The 11,436-nt window shown below is 46.4% G+C and overlaps 1 protein-coding gene across 2 annotated transcripts in view; it reads right to left on the bottom strand.

Annotated features, from left to right (window-relative positions):
• Positions 1-7,478, bottom strand: part of SIN3A (SIN3 transcription regulator family member A) — a 67,752-nt gene extending 60,274 nt beyond the window's left edge. The window contains exon 1 of one of the 2 annotated variants that reach the window (XM_006888289.1): positions 7,157-7,478. The gene's annotated coding sequence lies outside the window, so the exon portion shown is untranslated. Of the gene's footprint in view, positions 1-7,093 lie in introns of both variants that reach the window. The other variant, XM_006888288.1, reaches the window with a different exon arrangement.
• Between the last annotated feature and the right edge of the window lie 3,958 nt (positions 7,479-11,436).

The following is an 11,436-nucleotide window of genomic DNA, read 5'->3' as shown; positions in this document are numbered from 1 at the left end:
AAAAAAAATATATATATATATATATATATACATACACACACACACACACACATATATAGAAAGACATGCCAATTGCATGTCTCTGACGACAATTCTCAAATTGGAATAACTAGGTTTATTTGGAAAAACTTATAGAGCACTGTTTTTAAAGTTAATCAGGAAGTTCATCAAACAAAGGATGAAATATCACAAGTAAATCCTGTTGTAAGGATGTTCCTTTTAAACTAACCTTTTCTGAAAGCCAACTGCAATGTATAAAGTGATAATCTTAGTAAAAGGAACCAAATCTTCCTGAAAGTAGTGTTATGGGAGAGGAAAATTCAGGAAGAGATTCAAAGCAAAGTAACTTTTCATAATAAAACCTGACAACTGTTACAGTAAGAATCATTCCCCTTCCTGAGCCTCGAAAAACAGTCAGCAGAGGGGGTGAAGGAAATGGAAAGAATCTGTTCTCGATAACAATGTATTCAAATTTTGTAAATAGAATTTTTAAAAAAACAACAACACAGCAACAAAGTATGTAAACATTTCCATACCACCTAAGAATTTTATGCAGGTATAAGTCCACAGAAGTCAGAATACAACACCCTACTGATGTTAGAAAGGTAAATACAGTGTACTCTGGGGTAGCTTCCCAAGTACATTCATATTTTTGAAGCAAAATACATCAAGAGTTGCACCAAGTGGGACAGCCATAGTGACCCTATGCACCACAGCTCTAAACCCTGTCCTATCCTAAGCCAAACTCATTGTCTCTGGCACACCTACCCTCATTATCCACCTTAGTTACTGCGTCAATCCATCTCATTCAGAGAATTTTCCTCCACCTTCCCAAGCATGATATCCTTCTCCAAGGACAGGTTCCCCAGGCAAGCAGCTTGGTTTCACCCTCTCCAAATTTGTCAGATCTATTGGCAGTCCATCATATACTCAAATACTGCTCTCTAACACAACTCAAAAGCATCAATTCTTCTTCTATCATCTTCTGTCACTGTCCAGCTCTGTGATGGCTAGCAAGCAAAGCAAACAATTGGGAAGACTATGGCCTGATCAGGCATTCCTTAGTATCTAGACTGATACTACTGCTCTTCAGCACTCTAGAAAAGTCCCTGACAGTAGATTTTCCTAATGCAATTCATATTTTTATTTCATGACTGCTGGTGTCAAGAGTGTGGATTGTGGAACCAAGCAACTGAAACTGTTAACAATCTCAATCTCTTCTCCATCTATCATGGTGCTGCCAACTGGCCCAGTGATGACAATCTTTGTTTTCTTGATGTTGAGCTTCACTCCATATGGAAGACTTCAGTTCCTGTCCTTCTACAGCAAATGCTTCAGGTAGTCTTTAACAAGTTTCAGCAAGCAAGTTTTGTGCAGCCTAAATTAGTTGTGGAACCAATTGTACACCCCCAAACCCCATTTTTTAAATAAAACTTATTTTCTTTCATTCATTCTTGCATATAAAATCTTCTTATGTTTTAGAATTTCAAAAAAGGGATTGTGGAGCTATAGATCCTTCATACTGGTAACTAGCGGTAAACACAAATAGTAACAAGACACAGAAGGAGGAAAAGGGGTAGGGAATACAAAAGCAAAAATGAGAGGTAAAAGAAAGGTTTATCAGTCAAAATTTGCTACCAATAAATGATTAACTACCTCTTAAGTTGATTGTAGCTAAAGAGAGATAGCCTCTAGTTAGGAAACTTTAAATTGCCATCACAATTCCGACTATTTATTACCTAAAATGCGTCAACATTGCCTGGGGAACTGAATCTTTCAAGAAAGTGAAGTCTCAATACAGGTTAGGATCATTGTCAATGTGAATATTTAGCAGTAGCCCTGCAAATGTGTGAAGACAAGAACTTGTATGTTTCTGGCTTGTATGTATCATGTCCCACTGGACATGCTCTTTGAAGAAAAAGACTCAAAGAGAAATATATCTACTTAAAAGAAATCAGGGCATTTTTAAAAAGTAAATAAATTTGCATTTAAAAAGAAAAAGTGTCAGGAAAATAGTATTTCTCAAAATATTTGGTAAAAAATATGAGGTAATACTGGCAATGTTCTGATACATACACTACTCAGGTAGATGTCTACATAGGTTATATCATTTGACCTTTATCCCAGAAAACCCCAAATATCCAGAATTATTTAATCTGCAACAATAAGATAAAAATTCCAAAATATTTCTTCTAGTCACTTTAAGGAGCAGTAACAAAATAGGTATACTAACATTAAGTATATATCTTTAGTTTTAGATAACGGTAATGTACATGTCAAGTCCCTATGAGAATACAACTCAAATATTTTGGGAGTAAAATTTTAATTCACAAATCAATTTCAACATGCCATCTATTGTAATAAAGATTTCCAAGCATGTCAAAGATCTGTCTTCTGAGAGGACTTAGAGTAAAAAGTTTAGAAACATTTAACAACTTCAATAAAAATCTGATTTCAGACTTCTCCCTCCTGCTTCCCATTTAGTGTCCCTCCTTCTTAACTCACAGGTAGGCTATAGTTCTCTGAATTTCTCAGAGCACTTTCTCCTTTATAGTGCTCAATCTAGGGAAAAGACTCTTCTAGTATTGGCCTGGAAACGTTAAGCATGTTGTCAACAAATGCATGTAGATGCAATTAGTCTTTAGAATATGTGACCCAATCTTTTCCCTGAAAGGTGCTTTCAAAAGTCCAATGCTCCTTCACTGTTCTTAGACTAAAAGCAGTCAAAGTGTAGGGTAAGGCCACGGACTCTGAAATTAGACTACTTGGATTCAAACTCTGGCTTTATCACCTGCACTATGTCTTACTTCTTTGTTTTTTCCACTTTCCCCTAACTTCTTTGAATCACTGTTTCCTCATCTTTAAGCAACATCCCCAAAGTCCTTCTACTTGTAACTCACAAGTATGTTCTCTCTAGGTTTGCTCCCTTTTCTATAGGTAACCTTAACACTGAGTTTTACTCCAGACCTGACCTGAACCCAGTGCCAGTGACAAAAAGGAAATACAACTGCCAGTTAAGGAAGCAAAGGAGGATGGAGCCTCTGGGTTCAACCAGACATCCCCACTGGACCCACCTGGGAAAACACTTTGCAGTCCAGAGGGGAGCAAATGACAGGAAAATATGTTCTAACAGAATAAGAAGGCAAGCAGCTTTAACCCAAGACCACCAGTAAGGTGATAAAGTGTCCTCCCTTTCCCCCTTCACATCTACGCCCCTGTTCAGCATGAAGAAGCCAGAGAGTCTGCATCCAGTTCCCAAATCAATAAGAAAGTTGGTTTAATTGCCATTGGAAAATGCTTATTATTCCCCTGTAGCATCTGGTCCCCACTGGATCCTTTTCATTTCCTTCACCTGTTTCCCCCACCAACCAAATTGTGCAGCTCTGCAACTGCATCCCTGCCCATCCTCACCATTCTGCCCCCAACCCTCACCTCCTTGTACCCCCATTGTTTTCCCCAATAAAACAAAAAATAAATAAATAAATAAATAAAATAAAAAATAATAGGCATTTCAGGGAGCTCTGGTGGCCTAGTGGCAAGAAGCTGGACGGCAATCCCAGAGGTAAGTACACAGTTCACATCCACCAGATGCTCTGCTGGAGAAGGAGGGGAATCTTCTCCTGTACCAGTCAGATCCGATTTGATGGTACACACACACACACAAAAATAATAAAACAGCCATGTCATATCATAGATCAAACATGCCAGAAACATTAAATGGAATATTAAATATCTGGAAGCAACATCCCTCTGAAAACTCTATCAACTTTGATAAATGTCGATAGTTATAGGAAGACTTCAGGCCTTTTGTTCTTAGGGTTGCTATGAGTCGTGCTTGACTCGAAGGCACTAAACAACAACAGTGTCTAACACAATATGTGGGCCATTGTAAGGGCTCAATGAACGTATTACTTAAAGGAAGAAGCAGGACGTAATTTTAAAACCATTACAATTCTTTTCATAAGAACCTACAGAAAGCAAAACTTTTAGCCTTGAAGCACTACCCAGGTGTGTGAAACCTGAAAAGCGCTACTCAAGTACTGACTGCCATGGATAAAACGTTTTGTTTTGTTTTTTTGCCACACTTTTTAATTCCAACTAACCTTCACAGACGCCAACATCTGTATTGCACAGATCTCTGGCATCTTATCTATTTGCACTAAAGATACAAATACAGGTCTATGCTTTGTCAGGAAACTTATCAAATTACTACACACGTTTCCCTCCTTAAAAAAAGAAACAAAACAAACCCCAAAAAACAATCAACCAACCTACTCTTTAGGTGAATTATTAAAACCTTCTTAAATAAATATCAACCTATGGGGAGGGTTGGGAGGAGAGAAAAGTACAATGAATGAAATCCAAAGTCTTTGTAAATTTTCACTGATAATAATAATAACAACAACAACCTATGGAATCTCTGGTGGCCTAGTGGCAAGAAGCTGAGCTGTAATCTGAAAGGCGTGTGGTTCGAATCCACCAGATGCTCTGCTGGAGAAGGAAGGGCAATCTCCTCCTGTGTCAGCTGGATCTGATTTGACAGCACACAACAAATAAAAAAAATTGTAAATCTATGGTTTTTAACTTTTTTTATAAAACATGGGAGTTTTTTATTTGTTGCAGTATGTGTGCGTGTGTGTGTGTATATATATATATATACACACACACACACCATTTGTCTTTTACATTTGCAATTCAGTTACACTGACTAAATTCATCTTTTCCCCCCAATTCAGTATCTTATTTTCATTTCTTTTTCAGAAATTATTTATTTTAATGAGACTTTGGATTTACATTCATTCATTGTTGCAGATTTTTAACACGTAAGTAATACTAACATTGGAGACACAAGAAGCATTTATGAAATGCTGCTAACCAAAAGGCAGACAATTCAAATTCACCAGCAACTCCACAAAATATGAGGCAATCTGCCTCCATTACAATTTATAGTCTCAGAAACCCTGCAGAAGAACATTTCTATTTTTTCTTACTGAGTTGTTATGACTAGGAATCCACTGTATTGTAGTAGCTTTAAAATAGCTATGTTAAGTCTTTACTTGACTTCTAAAACCTGATATGGGCCTTCTGAGCACGACTCACCAATCAGACAACACATCCCTTAAGGGTAGGAATTAAGTTTTGTTTCTCAGGACACTGCACTGCAAATGAGAGCTACGTATTGAACACAATTACCTCAATGGCAAATCATCCTCCACTATTTCGGACAGTTCATAGCATCACCAAAAACTACTATCTCCACCAATTCCACTGCCAAAACCAAAAACAATGATGTCAAGTCAATTCTAATACAGAGTGACATTCTATAAGGTTTCCAAAGCTGTAAATCTTACCAAGAGCAGACTGTCATTCATCTTTCTCCCAAGGAGCAGTTAGTGGATTCATTATCAACCTTCTGGTGAGAAGCCCAAAATTATATGAATTCCGTAACAGTCCCATTAATCACACTGAAATGCTACTTCTGCCCACTGCTCTTTCCTTTACTGAAAAGACTGGACTTTCCCTCTTTACATTTTGAACAGTAACAGGGCACCAAATTCTCAACACTAGTTAAAAAATTAACTTCACCAGAGATAAGTGACAATATGTTACTCAGATCCATTTACTTCGTTTATTTCCTTTAAAACAGCTCCTAAGAAATACCAGATGCAATTAAGAGATTAATAACGCTAAATAAGAAAAACTCAGCAACCTACTTCAATGTAGTTCTGGACACAACAGTAAATCTGAAATGTATTAAGCACAACTCTTCAATGCAGATGGGTAAAAAAAAAAAATCACATACAGAAAGTTCAACTACTTCTCAACGCTACTTAAAAAATAGGAAGAATACTGTATTTTTAGTATACAAAATAATAGAACTACAGAAAAGTATTATGAAATTTTCAAGAATGCCTATATTTACACAGGAACTTTTTCATCTTCACAATGAAAGCATTCAAGTATCTAAGAATAGGAAGAAGACATTTCATTTAAAGTCTCATTTTTCCAAATCCTATTTTATAAGCAGAACACTTCTAAAGAACGAAAATCCAACTCTACCTTCTCTAAATTTCAGCCTCATTAAGAGTAGGAACTTCATTTGTCTTTTCATTGCTAACTGGATTTGAATTCCTAAGACACCTGAACTGTGGCCAAGTCTAGTTAATAATGAAACACCAACTGGTTCAAAGGAAGCATCGCTTCGTACCCTCACTGTAACTGAACGTCAAGAAAACCCCAAGAAAAGGTTGTCCCAAGCTACATTTCTAGACCCTGAGGACTACCCTTGCCCCACAATCACCTCCTCGAAGCTCAGTTGAGAGCAGGAGATGCACTCTCGGTCCAGTATCTTCTGAAAGGACCTTGAACATCTCGACCTAATAATTACAGCCAAGAGGAAAGCAGTAGTGGTCATGTTCCAACTTTCCTGGTGCAAGGTGCCATACACACTGCATGAGGCAAAACGGAAACAGCTCGGGCACCTAGCCCTAGTGCCCGAGGCAGACAGCATGGCTGGGCCTCGAATAAGTTCTGACACCTCCAAGGTCCCAATGTGGGGCCGCTCCTCCCAGCCCAAAGACACTGGGCGGAGCGGATCTGGGCACTGAGACACTGAGCGAGACAGCAGGCTTCCCCGAGCCCCGCCTCATTTGCCAAAGAGGCGGAAACTCCAGGAGGGGCGGACAAGGGGAGGGGCATCATTGCTCTGTATGGCCCCTCCGGCCAACAGGATTCCGAGATGGCTGAGCTACGCGGACTTCATGTCCCCTCCTAGCGGCGCCCTGAAATCACACGCAGGAGACCCCCTACAAGGCCTCCAGTCCAGTAGGTCAGTGCAGGGCAGCCCTCTCGGGGCCCCGCCCACATCGAGAAGACAGGGGATGGTCTCTGCTGCAAACAGTACTTAGCGCGAACCCAGTCCCGCCTCTTCCTCCACAATCGCACGCGCGCGCCGGCCCCGCCCCTGAGCGCCGGCGCGAGAGCCCGCCCCCTCCGCGCGCACCGGGACTACGCTCTCCTCCCCCTCCCGCACACCTCCTGCCCGCCTTCTCTACGGGAAGCCGGGAGGTCAGTCTCCCTTAAAAACACACACCCTCCAGTTCGATGTTACCCGCCACTAAGGCTCTTTAACCTCCCCAGCTCAGCGTGCTCTCACCGCAAAGCTGCTTCAGCGGCTCGCACTGCGCGTCCCTCTCGGCGTGAGCCTCGGATTCAGCTGGGAGGCCCCGAGAACAGCGCGGGGCACAGGCCCGCTGGAACAGGTTGGCAGTCTCCTTTCCACTAAGAAGCAGCCACAGGCTCCGGTGTCCAAACCAGGGAAAAGGGAGGGAGGGAGGGAGGGAGGGAAACTCCAAGGGGGAAAGGGGAGGGGGGAAGATGGAGAAACCGTCTCCGCCGCCTCTACCGCCGCGGCCGCTTCTCTGTTACCCGGGAAATCCCGCCCACTCCCCCGGCCCGCCCCGCAGAGGGAAGACGCAACATCGTTTCGCCACAGGGCGTATTAGCTGCCCATCAAATATTTAGCCAATCGTTATGCTCTATCTGGTGACTGCCCGCCCCTTCCCCCTGACTGGAAAGGGAGGGGAGCCGCTTACCTTCTCCACGCCCCTATTGGCGGGGAGCTTCCCCAACTCAACCCCACCTATTGGAGAGAAATTGCCGAATCCCACCTCCACGCTGAAACTCTATAGGAGGAAGCAGGGAAGCTCTTAACACCTCATTGGAGGGCACCATATATCCCGCCCCATACTGTCGCGCCCACAGGCCCAACAAGTCGGCTCCCGCCCCCGCCGGTTATCACATTGGAAGGCGGCTACACCAGGATCTCCTACCGCCCCAGGAAGGTAAGTGAGCGAGGTGGGGTAAAATGTCCGTAAGTGAAATAGGCTCCTCCTATCCCACTGCCCGGCCATTCCCCGCCCCTAGTCCTTGGATTCGCTAGCTCGGATCGAGTAGGACCCGCCATTGGTCAAGACGCCCGTCTAGAAGAAGCGGACTCCTCCCTGCGCGAGGAGGCTGAACCTTAGGCAGTCCTTTTGTGGAATGTTTACACTAGAGACTGAAGCTCAAAGAGTTCCAGGGCCAGCGACGGGAGATGGCGGGGAGATCAGCAGCCGAAATCTCATGACTTGGTATTTGAAGAGGAAAGGCAGCACACTGCCACTCTGAAGGACTCCTACTTAAACCCGAAGGAAACAGAACTTCATTCTTTTCTGTATCTCTCTTTACATTTGCAAATACTACCGCGTAAAAATTAAATATATCCGGAGCAGCCTCGAGTTCCTTTCAGCCTGTTCAGTATTGGATTAAGGTCACAATACCTACACCAGAAAATAGCCACAGGATTTGTCAGTCTACTCCTAGGGCTGGCTGTTTATTCTTAACTCTTGAAATTCCCTAAACCTGAGAATGCAGTCCTAAAAAGGAGGAACGGAGACCACTAGAGGAAAGGCAAAATCCTTATAGTAAGCCTGTAGGAGGGAGAATGTGGGGGCATTTCTCTAAGTAAATTTTAAGATCGAAGGAACTGAGAAAGGAAAGTAAAAGATAGATAAAGTAAAAGATAAAGGAATTGAGAAAGGAAAGGATAGCGCAGCTATCCTTGGGGATAGCCAAAGATATATCCATTAAAGGTTGGGCGCAAAGCAGAAAAATTTGTTCTTTCTTCCTTAGCCAATAGTACTCTTGCCCCTTTTAATGCCGGTAATAGTACCTTGAACACACAAGTGCTTGAATTAACTAAGTGGTTTTCATGTCTTCACCACTAGGGTTAAGGACTGATGATGGTTGAAGGGGGAGGGGGCTTCTGTTAGGAAGTGAGCAGAACAGAACCTTCCTGTTCATATGCGGGGGTGGGGGGGTGGAGAAAAGGAGGTTGGGTACCAGAGTGACAGGCCACCGGCTAACCGCTCACTGTTCAGCTCCAGCAATCCATCAGAGATGGACACAAGCGAATGCTGGCAACAAGTGGGCCTGACTCCAAGGATGGCCACTGCACGAATTCTTGGGTCGACATGAAGCAAGTCGATCGAAAACGTAGATCTTAAAAATATCGGGTCAACTAAAACGACCCCAGGCCAAAAGGTGGAAGCCTACAAAGAAACGGATCCGGGGCGGGCCGTGAGTGAATGCCACAAATTGCTCCCACCTAGACAAGGAGGACCACTCCAAGCCTGAACCAGACTTGGACTGCGCTGGATTCCTCCGCCCACAGGGAGACAATTTGCCCTGGATCATGCATAAGGGTTCGAAGCCAACTCTAGAGAGCCAACTAACGACACAGGCTGCCTTGCCTTATGAAGAAATGATACTGCCAGCTTTCGCTGAGATCTCCAGTTTATGAGCCTCAATGATGTGCAAAAGCCACCAGGCAGCAGGGATAGAACTTTTAATACTTCGCCCAAGTCAGAAGGGATCTCTCCCGCTTCCCTTGCTGTATCCTGGGAGTTACACCCCCCTAAATCTTCTACATAGCTATTGCCTAGTTGCACCTCGAAAGTTCCCAAATCCCCGTCCTTAGAGGAATCTTTGTGTGCCTCCTCCACGCGCTCTCTCCTAAGACACACACCAAGGGCGCGGAGCTCAGAACTTCCGGGCGGGAGGCCAGTTCGAAGGAGCGGGGCGGGCCCTATACATGTGCGAAGCGCGCACACGAGCAAAGGGAGGGGGCAGGGAAGAGAGGTTGACTTTTCTTCCCCTCCCAATTCACTCAGACGAGGCGGGGCTACTCACATAACCAATCAGAAAAGGGGGCGGGATCTTGCGCCTCACGTAATCCGCAGGAATCCTCCCTCCACCCTCACAGGGGGAAAAAAAATCCTAGCAACTTAAACTCGAGCCCAGCCTCCCAATAGGCGGGGCTCGAGAAAATGTCATCCAATTCATAACCAAGAAGAGGTTTCCCCCAGCCAATAGGAAACAAGAGAAGGCGGAGGCTCAGGCGAAGCCCAAATAGGTGGTAGGAGGACCCCGCCCCTCAGCTACCCTCCGGGCCGGTTGCACAAGCCTCCGCCAGAGTATAGTAAACAGGCTGGGCCAATGAGTGGAGGGCAGGGGCAGCCCCAATGCTCCACGGGTCCGGTCCCTTTTGCCGGCGTCACCCCACCTGAACCCCGTGGTCCGGGCCGGCGCCCACCTCCCCGCCTGCCAGAGGCCGCCATCCCGACTGACAGACGCGCCCCTCCCGCGCGCTGATGCATTTCCTTTTCCCGGTTCCAAGCGTGGAGTCTGTTTTCCCCGTTCCCGACCTTCACTGCCCCTTTTCAGGCCACCCCTTCGAGAGCGCGCGCACACGCCCAAGCCCCATTCGAGGCCGAGCAGCCCGCAGCGGCACCTCGCGGGAAGAGGGAGACCGGCAGCAACTCGGCCGGGGGAGGGGAAAGGAGCAGCCCCGTCGCCGCGCCGCTGCCGCGGGGTGGGAGGGAAAAGAGTCAGCTCCATGTTTGCAAGGGATCAGCTGGAGCTGCTGGTCGAAACCGCCGAGTCCCTGAAGATTTTTGACAACCCTGGGCCAAGCTCCGCGCCAGTTCGCGGTCTGGCAGGTTCCGGCGCAGAATGCTAGTTCGACCACCAAGGCCCGAGAGTTCGGAGAGCTCCAATCGGTGCTTGGGGCTGATGCTGAGGCGTGGAGACTCTTTCCGGTGGCCTCTCATGCCCCCGGACGCCCCTCCCGCAAGTCTGGCGTTGCCCCCGCCCCCAGAGTCCCTAACAACCGCGGGCCGGGGCGCCCGCGCTTCTTCGAGGCGCGCCCACCGCCCCCTCCGACAAGTTTGCGAGCAGAAATAAAACCCGTGGGGCTACTGCTGCCGTTGGGCAGCATGGTTAACGGGGAAAGCCGGGGTCCTCGGCTTGCTTACTAACTCCAGCACTCAACCAACTCCAGGCGCCGTGGGGTCACTGGGCCCAAGAGGCTGGGCCCTGGCCTCCGCCCCCTGCCAATCCCGCGCGCCGCAGCCCAGGCCTGGTTCCAGTTGGTGTACGGAATCCTTTTTTTTCTTTTATACAGTATTTTATCAAAAGGAAGGGACGTTCCAGGAGCCGGGAATCTCCTTCTGCCTATCTCATCCCCATTCTGCCGCCGAAACATACAGAAACCGACTGTTCGGTGAAATAAAGTGGCCAGCGCGGCCGGCGACCCAGGCTGGTCCGACCCCCTCCCCACGGCTCCCGCCCGGCTTGGAAACACATTGGCAAGCGGGAGGCGCCAAGAGCTCTCTCCTTCCTGGCCTGCCCCTCGCCGCCCTCGGTCGCCGGACTCCAAGCCTCCCCCTAGCGCTGCCCCAGGACCCGCAGCACCCGCACCGCGGCAGGCCGGCCAGAGCATGGGGCTGGCAGACTAGCCCCCCAAACACCCGAGATTGGGGGACCAAATTAAAAGCAGCTGTTTAACATACCTTCCGAGCCAGGCGAGGAGTACTGAATGGGGGGAACGCCCCC

The sequence above is a fragment of the Elephantulus edwardii genome, unplaced genomic scaffold (assembly GCF_000299155.1).
Source record: "Elephantulus edwardii isolate Elephantulus edwardi_28Jun2011 unplaced genomic scaffold, EleEdw1.0 scaffold00066, whole genome shotgun sequence".
NCBI lineage: Eukaryota > Metazoa > Chordata > Mammalia > Macroscelidea > Macroscelididae > Elephantulus > Elephantulus edwardii.
The sequence above is the reverse complement of the archived record's forward strand: the minus strand, read 5'-3'. Positions and strand labels throughout refer to the sequence as shown.